Source organism: Callionymus lyra, chromosome 16, assembly GCF_982586985.1.
Source record: "Callionymus lyra chromosome 16, fCalLyr1.hap1.1, whole genome shotgun sequence".
Lineage (NCBI taxonomy): Eukaryota > Metazoa > Chordata > Actinopteri > Syngnathiformes > Callionymidae > Callionymus > Callionymus lyra.
Genome location: NC_141833.1, coordinates 24,064,974 through 24,084,134, shown reverse-complemented (window position 1 = coordinate 24,084,134; position 19,161 = coordinate 24,064,974). Strand labels below are relative to the sequence as shown.

The 19,161-nt window shown below is 36.5% G+C and overlaps 1 protein-coding gene across 2 annotated transcripts in view; it reads left to right on the top strand.

Moving 5' to 3' along the window:
- The first annotated feature begins 14,917 nt into the window (after nt 1-14,917).
- Nucleotides 14,918-19,161, top strand: part of greb1l (GREB1 like retinoic acid receptor coactivator) — a 34,656-nt gene continuing 30,412 nt past the window's right edge. For both annotated transcript variants that reach the window (XM_087810405.1, XM_087810406.1), the window contains exons 1-2: nt 14,918-15,004; nt 17,384-17,462. The gene's annotated coding sequence lies outside the window, so the exon portion shown is untranslated. The remainder of the gene's footprint in view (nt 15,005-17,383; nt 17,463-19,161) is intronic.

Genomic DNA, 19,161 nt, shown 5'->3' with positions numbered 1-19,161 from the left:
TTTTGTCAGGGATTTAAGCTCAATGCGGCGTTGAGGGATGAGTCGTGGGGGGGGGCGACCATTCACTCTGCACCCCTTTGTTTGGGGGAGACCAAAGAAAGAGTTTGACTCATTATCTCTGCGGAGAAAAGACCTTCTCGGGCTCAAAGTCAGGGACGTCCATCCAACGACCTTCGTATGGGACGTGTTTGAGTCTCCGGATCTGAGTGTGTGTCGTGTGTGTCATGTGTGTCATGTGTGTCATGTGTGTCATGTGTGTCATGTGTGTCATGTGTGTCGTGTGTGTCGTGTGTGTCGTGTGTGTCGTGTGTGTCATGTGTGTCATGTGTGTCATGTGTGTCGTGTGTGTCGTGTGTGTCATGTGTGTCGTGTGTGTCATGTGTGTCATGTGTGTCATGTGTGTCATGTGTGTCATGTGTGTCATGTGTGTCATGTGTGTCGTGTGTGTCGTGTGTGTCGTGTGTGTCGTGTGTGTCATGTGTGTCATGTGTGTCATGTGTGTCGTGTGTGTCGTGTGTGTCATGTGTGTCGTGTGTGTCATGTGTGTCATGTGTGTCATGTGTGTCATGTGTGTCATGTGTGTCATGTGTGTCATGTGTGTCGTGTGTGTCGTGTGTGTCGTGTGTGTCATGTGTGTCATATGTGTCATGTGTGTCATGTGTAATGTGTGTGTCATGTGTAATGTGTGTCGTGTGTGTCATGTGTGTCATGTGTGTCATGTGTGTGTCATGTGTAATGTGTGTGTCATGTGTGTAATGTGTGTAATTTGTGTCGTGTGTGTCATGTGTGTCATGTGTGTCATGTGTGTCATGTGTGTCATGTGTGTGTCATGTGTGTAATGTGTGTGTCATGTGTGTAATGTGTGTGTCATGTGTGTCATGTGTGTCATGTGTGTCATGTGTGTCATGTGTGTCATGTGTGTAATGTGTGTAATGTGTGTGTCATGTGTGTAATGTGTGTCGTGTGTGTCATGTGTGTCGTGTCATGTGTGTCATGTGTGTAATGTGTGTGTCATGTGTGTCATGTGTGTAATGTGTGTGTCGTGTGTGTCATGTGTGTCATGTGTGTAATGTGTGTGTCATGTGTGTCATCTGTGTAATGTGTGTAATGTGTGTGTCATGTGTGTAATGTGTGTGTCATGTGTGTAATGTGTGTGTCATGTGTGTAATGTGTGTAATGTGTGTAATGTGTGTGTCATGTGTGTAATGTGTGTGTCATGTGTGTAATGTGTGTAATGTGTGTGTCATGTGTGTAATGTGTGTGTCATGTGTGTAATGTGTGTAATGTGTGTGTCATGTGTGTAATGTGTGTGTCATGTGTGTAATGTGTGTGTCATGTGTGGTCCGAGGCAAACACTTCACAGTCAAACTCAAGCCCAGTGTTTAGACAAATGTGGGTCTAATGAGAGCAGCGAGGCTTTACAGCTTCATATAACCATTGGCGAGGAGGTGAGAAGAAGAACCTCAGCCTGATTAAAACAATGTTGACCGAGGCTCTGGTAATGAACTGGACTCACTGCAGCCACGACAACTAACACTTCTGTGCTGGTCAGTGAAGGTTTAATGTTTTCAAAATATACTGTATTATGATGTAGTTTATTTATTTGTTTCAACTATTCATCCTTAAAAGTTTCCACAAACCAAAAACATACATATATATATATTATATACAGTATATTTTTTATTTATTTTTCATTATTTCATTGAAGTTAAAGAAAGTTTAACCTTTTTATTGAATAAGAAAATTGATAGTATTTTATTGAAGCAACTTTTGTTTTGTAAATATCGATTAAAAACTACTTTTTTTTAGTGGAGAAAAATGTTAAATTGTTAAATTGTATAATAAAATAACAAACAAATCTTCCTTCGTACACAAAAGGTCCGAGGTTTGAATATACTTAAAATATAATATTTAATAATTAATAAATGATACATAAAATGTTCACAGTGTAATACAGTAGTTATTTATCATCTTGTTTGTGTATATTTATGTTTTCTTATTTTACTACTGCTTTTATTTTGCTTCTGAATGTTGAGTTTGGACAGATTAATTATTTTTCAACCTCATTTCATAAAATATTTATCATTTATTTTTTATTTAATGTCAATATTTGTTCTAATTATTAGTTTCTCAGGTTTTCTTCACATCCTGTGTTTATTCTACAAATTCTTAAGTTGTTTTAATGTTTTCTTTTCCACTAAAGTTACTCCGTCGTGGACAGTTTTCATCTCAACCTTCTTGACTTGAAGACTTTTCTATGGTTGAACAACATAATCGTGAACATGTTTTTCTTCCGGTTCTGAGCGAACATTTCTCTGAATAAAAGATTCTGGATGTGTTTGAATCGCGTCTCGCTGGAGCTTCGCTGACGCTGCCGTGTTGAACCAGTTCTCTTGTAAAAAAGCCTCAAAAACAAACAGTATGTTGGGAGTCGACTGTTAGACTTGGCAGCAGCTGTTGGTGTTTACCTTCAGACTCCAGCATTTTGTTGTGTAAATAAAACAGTTTCAGGCCCTAAAGTTCTGCTGCTCACACTCAAATACTTGGAATACTTTCTCTGATATCATTAGATTGACTGAAGAAGTCATGGTTGTATTTTTCTGTTTTCAATCATTGACTCTTTTTTATATAAAGTCCTTTAATTTGTATATATTAATATGTCTGGTTCGACAAATTAACTCCTTTTTAATGGAATACAATCTTTAATTATAATTCACACTTGCGTTATTATGAATTAAAGTCCGAGGTATTGTCGTGTAAATCATTGTTTTATTGTGTCGAGAATCTTCTATTTCTTCCATTTGTTCCTCAGTTTCCTCAACATTATTCCATCTAAAGTGGTTTCTATGTTGTTTTCATTGATTATTCTCAGGTGTAATGTGTAATGTGTGTATATTATTTATCTCCGACTCATATCAAGGTTTAATAAAATGTGGTTTGATGACGAAGTGACTGGAGGCGACGAACTCACGTATGGAAACATCTGCCGCGAGGATTGACTTTATTTATCTTTGACCAGATGAGTCTGTGGTATTTACAGCGGGAGTTAAAAGCCCCAGTGTGGGGTCAATCCGGGGCAAGGACAAAATGCTGACCCGACATTCTCCCGGCGACAGATTCTACAGTCTCTCAATTGGTCCCAATAAAAAAAGTGGGCGGGGCCTCACGTGATCAATTTGGCGAGCGATGGTTTGTTTATTTCCTCGGAGTTTGACTCACCAGAGTTCAACTGTTTGTGGTGGAGTGTAAATCTAGTTGTGTGTTTGTGGTGGTGTGTAAATCTAGTTGTGTGTTTGTGAGGGTTGTGTGTCTTCTCGGGTCAAGACGGGGACATCGTGACGCTTTTGTTTGTTGCTTTTCTTCTTCTCTCTTTGCGTCTGAGAAGCTTCGACGCATCGACCTTTAGGTTGAACACGATCATTATTTGACGCTTTTGAACGAACCTGATCCTGCAGTTTAGGTGCGAGAAAATATCAATAAGCTTCAATATTGCAGTTTTTTTCACAACACTGTATTGATTTATTTTATTGGTTTTCGTTAATTTTTCTCTACTCGCTTTAATTAAACTCTTTAAAATAAACCCAGTACTTCCTTGTATTTCACAATATATGGTATCATTGTATCGTCACGAGTATCACAGATTCTTGACGATACACACATCGTGTCTACAAATGGAAGAACAGACGCACAAAACCTGCTTCACTTTCTCACAACAATCCTGACGCTGTGCGTTTACACAATACGTTGTAATTGTGTTTATAAAGCCTCTTGTGTCACTGAGTCATGTGACGACCAGAAACCATGGATCCGTGGCTCGGAAACAGATATTTTTGTGCCGTGAAATCGTCAAGTGTTGTGATGCGAGTCTGCTGGTGTCGCAGGCGTGACCGAGACTGAAATACTACACACGGCCGCAGGTTAACGACGACAAACACTGTTGAACGTTCACAGAATCTAATGTTTCAGGAGCGTTTTCACGGTCGTCGCTCCGACGTCACGAGTCGCTCGAGCCGAACAGAAGGACATTGTTGAAGTAGATGTTGATGTAAGAGATGTTGAAGTAGATGTTGATGTAAGAGATGTTGAAGTAGATGTTTATGTAAGAGATGTTGAAGTAGATGTTGATGTAAGAGATGTTGAAGTAGATGTTGATGTAAGAGATGTTGAAGTAGATGTTGATGTAAGAGATGTTGAAGTAGATGTTGATGTAAGAGATGTGGAAGTAGATGTTGATGTAAGAGATGTTGAAGTAGATGTTGATGTAAGAGATGTTGAAGTAGATGTTGATGTAAGAGATGTTGAAGTAGATGTTGATGTAAGAGATGTTGAAGTAGATGTTGATGTAAGAGATGTTGAAGTAGATGTTGATGTAAGAGATGTTGAAGTAGATGTTGATGTAAGAGATGTGGAAGTAGATGTTGATGTAAGAGATGTTGAAGTAGATGTTGATGTAAGAGATGTTGAAGTAGATGTTGATGTAAGAGATGTTGAAGTAGATGTTGATGTAAGAGATGTTGAAGTAGATGTTGATGTAAGAGATGTTGAAGTAGATGTTGATGTAAGAGATGTTGAAGTAGATGTTGATGTAAGAGATGTGGAAGTAGATGTTGATGTAAGAGATGTTGAAGTAGATGTTGATGTAAGAGATGTTGAAGTAGATGTTGATGTAAGAGATGATGAAGTAGATGTTGATGTAAGAGATGTTGAAGTAGATGTTGATGTAAGAGATGTGGAAGTAGATGTTGATGTAAGAGATGTTGAAGTAGATGTTGATGTAAGAGATGATGAAGTAGATGTTGATGTAAGAGATGTTGAAGTAGATGTTGATGTAAGAGATGTGGAAGTAGATGTTGATGTAAGAGATGTTGAAGTAGATGTTGATGTAAGAGATGTGGAAGTAGATGTTGATGTAAGAGATGTTGAAGTAGATGTTGATGTAAGAGATGTGGAAGTAGATGTTGATGTAAGAGATGTTGAAGTAGATGTTGATGTAAGAGATGTGGAAGTAGATGTTGATGTAAGAGATGTTGAAGTAGATGTTGATGTAAGAGATGTGGAAGTAGATGTTGATGTAAGAGATGTTGAAGTAGATGTTGATGTAAGAGATGTGGAAGTAGATGTTGATGTAAGAGATGTTGAAGTAGATGTTGATGTAAGAGATGTTGAAGTAGATGTTGATGTAAGAGATGTGGAAGTAGATGTTGATGTAAGAGATGTTGAAGTAGATGTTGATGTAAGAGATGTGGAAGTAGATGTTGATGTAAGAGATGTTGAAGTAGATGTTGATGTAAGAGATGTGGAAGTAGATGTTGATGTAAGAGATGTTGAAGTAGATGTTGATGTAAGAGATGTTGAAGTAGATGTTGATGTAAGAGATGTTGAAGTAGATGTTGATGTAAGAGATGTGGAAGTAGATGTTGATGTAAGAGATGTTGAAGTAGATGTTGATGTAAGAGATGTGGAAGTAGATGTTGATGTAAGAGATGTTGAAGTAGATGTTGATGTAAGAGATGTGGAAGTAGATGTTGATGTAAGAGATGTTGAAGTAGATGTTGATGTAAGAGATGTTGAAGTAGATGTTGATGTAAGAGATGTGGAAGTAGATGTTGATGTAAGAGATGTTGAAGTAGATGTTGATGTAAGAGATGTGGAAGTAGATGTTGATGTAAGAGATGTTGAAGTAGATGTTGATGTAAGAGATGTTGAAGTAGATGTTGATGTAAGAGATGTTGAAGTAGATGTTGATGTAAGAGATGTTGAAGTAGATGTTGATGTAAGAGATGTGGAAGTAGATGTTGATGTAAGAGATGTTGAAGTAGATGTTGATGTAAGAGATGTGGAAGTAGATGTTGATGTAAGAGATGTGGAAGTAGATGTTGATGTAAGAGATGTTGAAGTAGATGTTGATGTAAGAGATGTGGAAGTAGATGTTGATGTAAGAGATGTTGAAGTAGATGTTGATGTAAGAGATGTTGAAGTAGATGTTGATGTAAGAGATGTTGAAGTAGATGTTGATGTAAGAGATGATGAAGTAGATGTTGATGTAAGAGATGTTGAAGTAGATGTTGATGTAAGAGATGTTGAAGTAGATGTTGATGTAAGAGATGTTGAAGTAGATGTTGATGTAAGAGATGATGAAGTAGATGTTGATGTAAGAGATGTTGAAGTAGATGTTGATGTAAGAGATGTTGAAGTAGATGTTGATGTAAGAGATGTGGAAGTAGATGTTGATGTAAGAGATGTTGAAGTAGATGTTGATGTAAGATGTAGATGTAGTGTTGATGTAAGAGATGTTGAAGTAGATGTTGATGTAAGAGATGTTGAAGTAGATGTTGATGTAAGAGATGTGGAAGTAGATGTTGATGTAAGAGATGTTGAAGTAGATGTTGATGTAAGAGATGTTGAAGTAGATGTTGATGTAAGAGATGTTGAAGTAGATGTTGATGTAAGAGATGTGGAAGTAGATGTTGATGTAAGAGATGTGGAAGTAGATGTTGATGTAAGAGATGTGGAAGTAGATGTTGATGTAAGAGATGTGGAAGTAGATGTTGATGTAAGAGATGTGGAAGTAGATGTTGATGTAAGAGATGTGGAAGTAGATGTTGATGTAAGAGATGTGGAAGTAGATGTTGATGTAAGAGATGTTGAAGTAGATGTTGATGTAAGAGATGTTGAAGTAGATGTTGATGTAAGAGATGTTGAAGTAGATGTTGATGTAAGAGATGTTGAAGTAGATGTTGATGTAAGAGATGTTGAAGTAGATGTTGATGTAAGAGATGTGGAAGTAGATGTTGATGTAAGAGATGATGAAGTAGATGTTGATGTAAGAGATGTTGAAGTAGATGTTGATGTAAGAGATGTTGAAGTAGATGTTGATGTAAGAGATGTTGAAGTAGATGTTGATGTAAGAGATGTGGAAGTAGATGTTGATGTAAGAGATGTTGAAGTAGATGTTGATGTAAAGATGTGGAAGTAGATGTTGATGTAAGAGATGTTGAAGTAGATGTAGATGTAAGAGATGTTGAAGTAGATGTTGATGTAAGAGATGTTGAAGTAGATGTTGATGTAAGAGATGTTGAAGTAGATGTTGATGTAAGAGATGTTGAAGTAGATGTTGATGTAAGAGATGTTGAAGTAGATGTTGATGTAAGAGATGTTGAAGTAGATGTTGATGTAAGAGATGTTGAAGTAGATGTTGATGTAAGAGATGTTGAAGTAGATGTTGATGTAAGAGATGTGGAAGTAGATGTTGATGTAAGAGATGTTGAAGTAGATGTTGATGTAAGAGATGTGGAAGTAGATGTTGATGTAAGAGATGTGGAAGTAGATGTTGATGTAAGAGATGATGAAGTAGATGTTGATGTAAGAGATGTTGAAGTAGATGTTGATGTAAGAGATGTTGAAGTAGATGTTGATGTAAGAGATGTTGAAGTAGATGTTGATGTAAGAGATGTTGAAGTAGATGTTGATGTAAGAGATGTTGAAGTAGATGTTGATGTAAGAGATGTTGAAGTAGATGTTGATGTAAGAGATGTGGAAGTAGATGTTGATGTAAGAGATGTTGAAGTAGATGTTGATGTAAGAGATGTGGAAGTAGATGTTGATGTAAAAGATGTTGAAGTAGATGTTGATGTAAGAGATGTTGAAGTAGATGTTGATGTAAGAGATGATGAAGTAGATGTTGATGTAAGAGATGATGAAGTAGATGTTGATGTAAGAGATGTTGAAGTAGATGTTGATGTAAGAGATGATGAAGTAGATGTTGATGTAAGAGATGTTGAAGTAGATGTTGATGTAAGAGATGTTGAAGTAGATGTTGATGTAAGAGATGATGAAGTAGATGTTGATGTAAGAGATGTTGAAGTAGATGTTGATGTAAGAGATGATGAAGTAGATGTTGATGTAAGAGATGTTGAAGTAGATGTTGATGTAAGAGATGATGAAGTAGATGTTGATGTAAGAGATGATGAAGTAGATGTGATGTAAGAGATGATGAAGTAGATGTTGATGTAAGAGATGTTGAAGTAGATGTTGATGTAAGAGATGATGAAGTAGATGTTGATGTAAGAGATGTTGAAGTAGATGTTGATGTAAGAGATGTTGAAGTAGATGTTGATGTAAGAGATGTTGAAGTAGATGTTGATGTAAGAGATGTTGAAGTAGATGTTGATGTAAGAGATGTGGAAGTAGATGTTGATGTAAGAGATGTTGAAGTAGATGTTGATGTAAGAGATGTGGAAGTAGATGTTGATGTAAGAGATGTTGAAGTAGATGTTGATTTAAGAGATGTTGAAGTAGATGTTGATGTAAGAGATGTTGAAGTAGATGTTGATGTAAGAGATGTTGAAGTAGATGTTGATGTAAGAGATGTTGAAGTAGATGTTGATGTAAGAGATGTGGAAGTAGATGTTGATGTAAGAGATGTGGAAGTAGATGTTGATGTAAGAGATGTTGAAGTAGATGTTGATGTAAGAGATGTTGAAGTAGATGTTGATGTAAGAGATGTTGAAGTAGATGTTGATGTAAGAGATGTTGAAGTAGATGTTGATGTAAGAGATGTTGAAGTAGATGTTGATGTAAGAGATGTTGAAGTAGATGTTGATGTAAGAGATGTTGAAGTAGATGTTGATGTAAGAGATGTTGAAGTAGATGTTGATGTAAGAGATGTTGAAGTAGATGTTGATGTAAGAGATGTGGAAGTAGATGTTGATGTAAGAGATGTTGAAGTAGATGTTGATGTAAGAGATGTGGAAGTAGATGTTGATGTAAGAGATGTGGAAGTAGATGTTGATGTAAGAGATGTGGAAGTAGATGTTGATGTAAGAGATGTGGAAGTAGATGTTGATGTAAGAGATGTGGAAGTAGATGTTGATGTAAGAGATGTGGAAGTAGATGTTGATGTAAGAGATGTGGAAGTAGATGTTGATGTAAGAGATGTTGAAGTAGATGTTGATGTAAGAGATGTTGAAGTAGATGTTGATGTAAGAGATGTTGAAGTAGATGTTGATGTAAGAGATGTTGAAGTAGATGTTGATGTAAGAGATGTTGAAGTAGATGTTGATGTAAGAGATGTGGAAGTAGATGTTGATGTAAGAGATGATGAAGTAGATGTTGATGTAAGAGATGTTGAAGTAGATGTTGATGTAAGAGATGTTGAAGTAGATGTTGATGTAAGAGATGTTGAAGTAGATGTTGATGTAAGAGATGTGGAAGTAGATGTTGATGTAAGAGATGTTGAAGTAGATGTTGATGTAAGAGATGTGGAAGTAGATGTTGATGTAAGAGATGTTGAAGTAGATGTTGATGTAAGAGATGTTGAAGTAGATGTTGATGTAAGAGATGTTGAAGTAGATGTTGATGTAAGAGATGTTGAAGTAGATGTTGATGTAAGAGATGTTGAAGTAGATGTTGATGTAAGAGATGTTGAAGTAGATGTTGATGTAAGAGATGTTGAAGTAGATGTTGATGTAAGAGATGTTGAAGTAGATGTTGATGTAAGAGATGTTGAAGTAGATGTTGATGTAAGAGATGTGGAAGTAGATGTTGATGTAAGAGATGTTGAAGTAGATGTTGATGTAAGAGATGTGGAAGTAGATGTTGATGTAAGAGATGTGGAAGTAGATGTTGATGTAAGAGATGATGAAGTAGATGTTGATGTAAGAGATGTTGAAGTAGATGTTGATGTAAGAGATGTTGAAGTAGATGTTGATGTAAGAGATGTTGAAGTAGATGTTGATGTAAGAGATGTTGAAGTAGATGTTGATGTAAGAGATGTTGAAGTAGATGTTGATGTAAGAGATGTTGAAGTAGATGTTGATGTAAGAGATGTGGAAGTAGATGTTGATGTAAGAGATGTTGAAGTAGATGTTGATGTAAGAGATGTGGAAGTAGATGTTGATGTAAAAGATGTTGAAGTAGATGTTGATGTAAGAGATGTTGAAGTAGATGTTGATGTAAGAGATGATGAAGTAGATGTTGATGTAAGAGATGATGAAGTAGATGTTGATGTAAGAGATGTTGAAGTAGATGTTGATGTAAGAGATGATGAAGTAGATGTTGATGTAAGAGATGTTGAAGTAGATGTTGATGTAAGAGATGTTGAAGTAGATGTTGATGTAAGAGATGATGAAGTAGATGTTGATGTAAGAGATGTTGAAGTAGATGTTGATGTAAGAGATGTTGAAGTAGATGTTGATGTAAGAGATGTTGAAGTAGATGTTGATGTAAGAGATGTTGAAGTAGATGTTGATGTAAGAGATGTGGAAGTAGATGTTGATGTAAGAGATGTTGAAGTAGATGTTGATGTAAGAGATGTGGAAGTAGATGTTGATGTAAGAGATGTTGAAGTAGATGTTGATGTAAGAGATGTTGAAGTAGATGTTGATGTAAGAGATGTTGAAGTAGATGTTGATGTAAGAGATGTTGAAGTAGATGTTGATGTAAGAGATGTTGAAGTAGATGTTGATGTAAGAGATGTTGAAGTAGATGTTGATGTAAGAGATGTGGAAGTAGATGTTGATGTAAGAGATGTGGAAGTAGATGTTGATGTAAGAGATGTTGAAGTAGATGTTGATGTAAGAGATGTTGAAGTAGATGTTGATGTAAGAGATGTTGAAGTAGATGTTGATGTAAGAGATGTTGAAGTAGATGTTGATGTAAGAGATGTTGAAGTAGATGTTGATGTAAGAGATGTTGAAGTAGATGTTGATGTAAGAGATGTGGAAGTAGATGTTGATGTAAGAAATGTGGAAGTAGATGTTGATGTAAGAGATGTGGAAGTAGATGTTGATGTAAGAGATGTTGAAGTAGATGTTGATGTAAGAGATGTTGAAGTAGATGTTGATGTAAGAGATGTTGAAGTAGATGTTGATGTAAGAGATGTTGAAGTAGATGTTGATGTAAGAGATGTTGAAGTAGATGTTGATGTAAGAGATGTGGAAGTAGATGTTGATGTAAGAGATGTTGAAGTAGATGTTGATGTAAGAGATGTTGAAGTAGATGTTGATGTAAGAGATGTTGAAGTAGATGTTGATGTAAGAGATGTTGAAGTAGATGTTGATGTAAGAGATGTTGAAGTAGATGTTGATGTAAGAGATGTGGAAGTAGATGTTGATGTAAGAGATGTTGAAGTAGATGTTGATGTAAGAGATGTTGAAGTAGATGTTGATGTAAGAGATGTTGAAGTAGATGTTGATGTAAGAGATGTTGAAGTAGATGTTGATGTAAGAGATGTTGAAGTAGATGTTGATGTAAGAGATGTTGAAGTAGATGTTGATGTAAGAGATGTTGAAGTAGATGTTGATGTAAGAGATGTTGAAGTAGATGTTGATGTAAGAGATGTGGAAGTAGATGTTGATGTAAGAGATGTTGAAGTAGATGTTGATGTAAGAGATGTGGAAGTAGATGTTGATGTAAGAGATGTTGAAGTAGATGTTGATGTAAGAGATGTGGAAGTAGATGTTGATGTAAGAGATGTTGAAGTAGATGTTGATGTAAGAGATGTTGAAGTAGATGTTGATGTAAGAGATGTTGAAGTAGATGTTGATGTAAGAGATGTTGAAGTAGATGTTGATGTAAGAGATGTTGAAGTAGATGTTGATGTAAGAGATGTTGAAGTAGATGTTGATGTAAGAGATGTGGAAGTAGATGTTGATGTAAGAGATGTTGAAGTAGATGTTGATGTAAGAGATGTGGAAGTAGATGTTGATGTAAGAGATGTTGAAGTAGATGTTGATGTAAGAGATGTGGAAGTAGATGTTGATGTAAGAGATGTTGAAGTAGATGTTGATGTAAGAGATGTTGAAGTAGATGTTGATGTAAGAGATGTTGAAGTAGATGTTGATGTAAGAGATGTTGAAGTAGATGTTGATGTAAGAGATGTTGAAGTAGATGTTGATGTAAGAGATGTTGAAGTAGATGTTGATGTAAGAGATGTGGAAGTAGATGTTGATGTAAGAGATGTGGAAGTAGATGTTGATGTAAGAGATGTTGAAGTAGATGTTGATGTAAGAGATGTTGAAGTAGATGTTGATGTAAGAGATGTTGAAGTAGATGTTGATGTAAGAGATGTTGAAGTAGATGTTGATGTAAGAGATGTTGAAGTAGATGTTGATGTAAGAGATGTGGAAGTAGATGTTGATGTAAGAGATGTTGAAGTAGATGTTGATGTAAGAGATGTGGAAGTAGATGTTGATGTAAGAGATGTTGAAGTAGATGTTGATGTAAGAGATGTGGAAGTAGATGTTGATGTAAGAGATGTTGAAGTAGATGTTGATGTAAGAGATGTTGAAGTAGATGTTGATGTAAGAGATGTTGAAGTAGATGTTGATGTAAGAGATGTTGAAGTAGATGTTGATGTAAGAGATGTTGAAGTAGATGTTGATGTAAGAGATGTTGAAGTAGATGTTGATGTAAGAGATGTGGAAGTAGATGTTGATGTAAGAGATGTGGAAGTAGATGTTGATGTAAGAGATGTGGAAGTAGATGTTGATGTAAGAGATGTTGAAGTAGATGTTGATGTGACATCCTGAAGTGACAGATTCTTCTATTCTATTTGATGAAGCAGGTGGACTCGCTTCAGGGGTTCAGCACAAGATTGTAGGAACAGGTTTCCAACAGAACGGATGTCACTTGATGTCACTAGAGTGAGTCGTCAGTGGATGATTGACACATGTCTACCACGAGTCATCAACCAAAGTAATTCAAACCATTACACAAACAAAGCGTGTGGATGTGTCAGTCAGTCACTGGTTTGAAACGACCCTGGAACGATCATTATATTTCTGTGAAGAGATTCTTCAAGCTACCAGTGGATCCACGTGCACCTCGTCCTCGACCTCGACCTGTCGCCAATAACATCTCTGTATCTCCTCGAAGTCAAACCTTCACTCGTGTTCTCATGTCAACTAGTGTTGATTATTTTCAGAGCTCAGTCATCTTCGTCTTCGTCCAAAAAGACTCTTAAAAACATCCAAATACCTTCCAACTGCTCGACTGTAACGTCCCTCTTGGACTGAACTGCATTATGAAATAAGAATATGTAATATGTGTGTAACTATAGCCAGGTATTAATAGAAAGTATCCAGTACTGGTACTGATAAAGATTACCTTCACTTTGATAACGGTTCCTCAACAATACTTTTTCGATACCAACTTCATTAGATATTAAATGCTATGTAGTACAAATCTGGAGTTACATTTTAGCTTTTGTTATATTTTCAGTGTTTTCTCACAAAGTACTAACAAAACATGTTTGATACGGTACTAACAAAACATGTTTGATACGGTACTAACAAAACATGTTTGATACTATACTAACAAAACATGTTTGATACGGTACTAACAAAACATCTTTGATACGGTACTAACAAAACATGTTTGATACGGTACTAACAAAACATCTTTGATACGGTACTAACAAAACATGTTTGATACGGTACTAACAAAACATGTTTGATACAGTACTAACAAAACATGTTTGATACGGTACTAACAAAACATGTTTGATACGGTACTAACAAAACATCTTTGATACGGTACTAACAAAACATGTTTGATACGGTACTAACAAAACATGTTTGATACGGTACTAACAAAACATGTTTGATACGGTACTAACAAAACATGTTTGTTACGGTACTAACAAAACATGTTTGATACGGTACTAACAAAACATGTTTGATACGGTACTAACAAAACATCTTTGATACGGTACTAACAAAACATGTTTGATACGGTACTAACAAAACATGTTTGATACGGTACTAACAAAACATGTTTGATACGGTACTAACAAAACATGTTTGATACTATACTAACAAAACATGTTTGATACAGTACTAACAAAACATGTTTGATACGGTACTAACAAAACATGTTTGATACGGTACTAACAAAACATGTTTGATACAGTACTAACAAAACATCTTTGATACTATACTAACAAAACATGTTTGATACGGTACTAACAAAACATGTTTGATACTATACTAACAAAACATGTTTGATACTATACTAACAAAACATGTTTGATACGGTACTAACAAAACATCTTTGATACGGTACTAACAAAACATGTTTGATACGGTACTAACAAAACATGTTTGATACGGTACTAACAAAGCATGTTTGATACGGTACTAACAAAACATGTTTGATACGGTACTAACAAAACATGTTTGATACGGTACTAACAAAACATGTTTGATACGGTACTAACAAAACATGTTTGATACGGTACTAACAAAACATGAAACTGAAACTTTACTAAAGGCTCCGTCAAGAAACATCTCAAGATTCTCTGAGACTCTTGTGTTTGTCTCAGTGTTATCTTGATCTTTTAAGTATATATTTTATTGAGTATTGTTTTGATTGTTCAAGTTCTTTGTGACCCTGGTCTGGAAAGGGTCTACAAATATAACTTAATAACTTAGTTACCAACAAAGCATTTCAGTCAGACATGTAACTCACCCTCTGTTTGTTTAATTTGATCAATATTATCATCATGTTTGTGTTTCTTATCATTTGAAATCCAAATATTGTATGAAATATCTTTTCTAAATGAAGATCTCGTCGCGGGGGTCACGCGTGTCGGGGCGTCAGGGTCTCTGTATTGAAGTCCTGCCTTCTCCCCGTCGCCCCACTGCACCCCTGCAGGAGCATCTGTCTCCGCGGGGGGTCAGCGGGGCCAACATGAATGAACCCCCAGCGGATCCTCCCCTTTGGCAAATGGCAAGAGAGGAGGGCACGAGGACGAGGGGAGGGGTCTGTTTGTTTGAGTAGAGCGAGGGAGAGAGAGGGAGGGGGGTTACTGCTGTACTGGGACCAGGACTCCCACTTGTGATATGGTGGATCATGACAAAGGTGACTCTATAGGGAGCTCAGAACTGAGAAACCTCCACGTTTCCTGCAGGATTTATCCCTCATGGACTAACTTTGAACCTTGGATTTACTGATTTATCATCTGGACGTGTCGAGTCAGTGGGGGGTCCGACCGTCATGCAAGGTAAAGTGTGTCCAGGGTCTTTTTTTAATCCCTCTTCATGGCTTCATGCTCAGAGTTAACAGAAGATATCTGACGTTCTCAACTCCCTCCCCCCTCAGAGATAAAGCCTTTCTGATGTTAAAAACTCTTTTCTGGCTCTTCAGCTCCGGCAGCATAACAATGAGCAGGAATTAGATATGGATCCAGTTAACATCTGCATTTACAGGTTCTGCCGACAACCTCGGCTCGCTCGGGGAAATACTTCAGCAAGAAGATAAATGAATGTTCAGTTGGATTACTTCAAGAGTTACATGACTGGAGGACAGAAGTCTTTTAAATCAGCTTTTTTCACGTAGATTCATCCAAACAAGTATTTCCATTGAAGTAAAGGCTGATAAAGAAGTAAAGGCTGATAAAGAAGGAGGTAAATTAAGAACAGCTTTAATTATCAACTACATTTTTTTTTTTGTTTTGTGTACATCGGAACAAAACCCTTAAACAGTACATTTTACTTTTTCTTACAGTTACAATGGATTTCAAAGCTATTTAATGATGTTTACAGTTGAACAAAGATAATCCCAACATATGGTTTCTCATCCCAGTTCAACCAGTTTCCAGTATCTGTGATGTTTAAACTGGTTATCAAAACTCAACATCACAGTTAAATAGGATTTGTCTTTAAGCTAAAATATATTAATCTACATTTTGAACATTTTAAGTAAGAATAGATTCTGAAACACATATTTAGATCCTAATAAATCAATCAAAGTGTTTCTTTATTACACTTTCAATTCTCTTTTTGAGGCCAATTCCTGTTTTTGTTGGAATTATCTCTTTTCTTTTAAATGTTCATTTAACCTGCAATATTGAGAGATAAATGTTCGTCGATTGTATTAACGTTATATCATTTATTTCTATTTATTTACCTGTTAAACGTGTCGTCTAATGCATTCACAATGTTTATGATCAATCTTTAACGTGATTATTGAACTATAAATGGTGGTGAAATTGATTTTTATTAACGAAGTTAGAGTTATTATCCTCGACGTTAAAAGTTTTCATTCAACTGTTTCTACATGGAAATGTACAATTATTAATTAAACTTTAATCTTGTCTTCAGATATATTTTACTCTCATTTTGACGAGACTACAAGTGATGATGACAAATGTTGGTTTTAGGGAAAGAGTTTTTCTTAGGATTCAATCAATTGTAACTCATTTCTGTCCAAATATAGTTTTTTTAATGAGATATTTAGCAATAATAGTCACTGGTGAGAATCTTACTTGAACTTATATCATAAATATCCAGTTGTTTGTTTGATTCACAGAACAGTTGCACAGTATTTATGGTTTGAGTTTAAATGTGTAGAAAGATCCCTGGACTGGAGCCTTCTGGCTACTCTCACATAAGTGACCTCGATCTCCGGCTCCATCTTCCGGAGTCTCCGGCTCGTTGGTGAAAAGATAAGCATCAAATATTCCGAGAGTCTGTCATCAGTGCGACTCGGATCAGCGTGAACTTGTTTCTGCGTATTTTAAAACACACCACTCGTCTGCGGTCCGCGAGATCAAGAGTCCGACGCCGTGACATTTTTTTGGGGGCTGTTTGATTAGCGGGATCTGCTAATGATTGACCAGAATAAGTTCCTGCGTGCGGTTAATAGTTGTGACGTTGAACCTGTGTCCACTGAGCAGGACTCGTGACCCGACGGTCGCCGGTGACGAGATCGTCTCTGTTTGAAGGAGAACTTTGGCTGTATCAGGGTCTGAGTGAGCGACAATAGTCGGGGTCAAAGTAGCTGCACGTCCATCTCAGGGTGTGTGTGTGTGTGTGTGTGTGTGTGTGTGTGTGTGTGTGTGTGTGTGTGTGTGTGTGTGTGTGTGTGTGTGTGTCTTTTCCAAAACAAAGCTACCAATAGTGTTCTCCCAAAATAGCCGAAGGGAGTCATGGGTGTCATATGACAAGTTTTAGGCCTCGTTACGGTGAGTACGTCACGGTGTGAGTCTTTCTTCTGTGTTTTGAGCGTCCATTAGTGCAGCCGTTTGTTTGGTGATGTTTAGAACCTTTGTTTCTGACGCTAACTTCTCCGTGTCACATAATAAACACAGACAATTATATATAAAGGTTCGGTTGCGTAATATAAATCCAAATGAAAAGATAGGTTTAGTTACATTCTTTGTTGGATACGTTGAATGATGGTTTAATTGTCACCGTTTACTGATTTTTTTTATTCTATTCAATATATTAATATGTTATTTATACTATCGCCACCACAATATATTGCTGAATTTATTAATCAATTAAATTAAAAGGTCAAATGTGTCATCATTCTCGATTAAATTGTGCGATTATTAAGTCTCACATTTAATCAAACTCACCAGAGATTTTCCATGTTGCAGGTTTTTTGGGCTGAAATGTTGCCGTGGACGTGTTGGTGACTCAGAATGTAGCCGAAGTGAAGCCTGCGAACAATCAGACGTAAGTACCTTCATTTTCAACAACGACCATAAATCACCTTTTTTTGTGACCGGCTTGAGACGCAGTTTTGAACCGAGTCGCTCGTCTCTGGTCCTCGGAGATTAGACGAGCTTATTCTGACCCGAGGTCACATTCATACAATCTGTCGGTGCCGCCCAGAAGGAGCAGGACCTTGACCGACTTTATTATTGTCTGCGAGGAACGAAAACACAGTCACAAGAAAACACAGTAACGAGAAAACACACTTACAAGAAAACACACTTACAAGTCACGTATTCAACACCTCCAATGATAAACTGTTACTTTTGTTTTAATGTTTAATAGATCAATAAAGTTCTACATTACCTTAATAGCATCTGTGATATTGAGCGACACCTCACACGTCTCCTCACCATATGTCCAACATTCTTCTCCGCTCGTCCTCCACCGGTCGACTAGAAAATGACATGTTTCAAGAATTTAAGGTGTTTAAGGTCATTAAAGACACAAGTGAGGAACAAATATTGTAAAAAACAACTTTAAATTCTGCTCAAAAACTTACGGAAATGCATCTCGAGACTCTTACAGAACTAACAACTTACAGAACTATTGTTTATTTCCGGCTAAATACACTAATAAAATACATAAATATATAAATAAAATAATAGTTTGGAGCTCCAGGTCATTCTACAAAGAAATAAAACACCATGTAATGCTAATAACTCTTAAATAAACTACAGTTTCTTGACATTGTGACCCAATATTAGGACTAAAATTACAAAAATGTCAACACAATGTCACAGCATTTTTTAATGTAGCAGCTAGCATGTTAATGCTAAGCTAACGCTTGTTCAATATGTGTTGTTGAAGAAAACGCTCAAATTTTATTTAAATAAATGTGCAGTTTGAAGTAACATTGAAATAATAATCACCTCCTGATAAAAGTCTTACCTTAATTCGAAACGAAAGAGTTCAAAATGTTTTCTTTTGTTGAGCTAAATGTCAGCTAGCATCTGCTGCTCCAGCTCTTTACTGGCCTCTACTGGTTCACGTGGTAATGAATCAAAGATTAAAGTTATCCTAAAATATTACAGTTGATGACATTTGTTAAACATTAACTGAACCGTTAACTAGCTTTACGTCCGTGGATGTATTAAATAAAAAGTTAAAGCCGTTATCTTCCAGAAGCTTATGCTAGTTGTTTGTGTTCCTGCTGTTAGCATCTAAGCGAGGTAATGCTAACTTTGTTTCCACATGCTAAGCTCTTTACTGGCCTCTACTGGCTCGTGTTGTAATGATTAAGAGATTAAATTTATCCTAAAATATTACAGTTAATGACGTTTGTTTAACATTTACTGAAGCGTTAACTAGCTTTGCCTCCGTGGATGTATTAAATAAATATTTAAAGCTGTTATCTTTAAGAAGCTTATGCTAGTTGTTTGTGTTCCTGCTGTTAGCATCTAAACAAGGTAACGCTAACTTTGTTTCCACATGCTAAGCCATGTGTTCCGGGATATTATTTTCATAGTCTGTGTTTTCGTATATATTTCCTGACGACAAAAGTGTAGTTTTCTGTGTGGCTCCTCGAGGCAGTCGTGCGGTTGAACCTTCAACCTTATCCTCGGTGTCGTCCAGTGCCTCGTCCGTCAGAGTTCAGCTCGTCCACGCCTCTGACCTTATCTCACCCCCGACTCACACCTCCAGAACATCCGCTCCACGA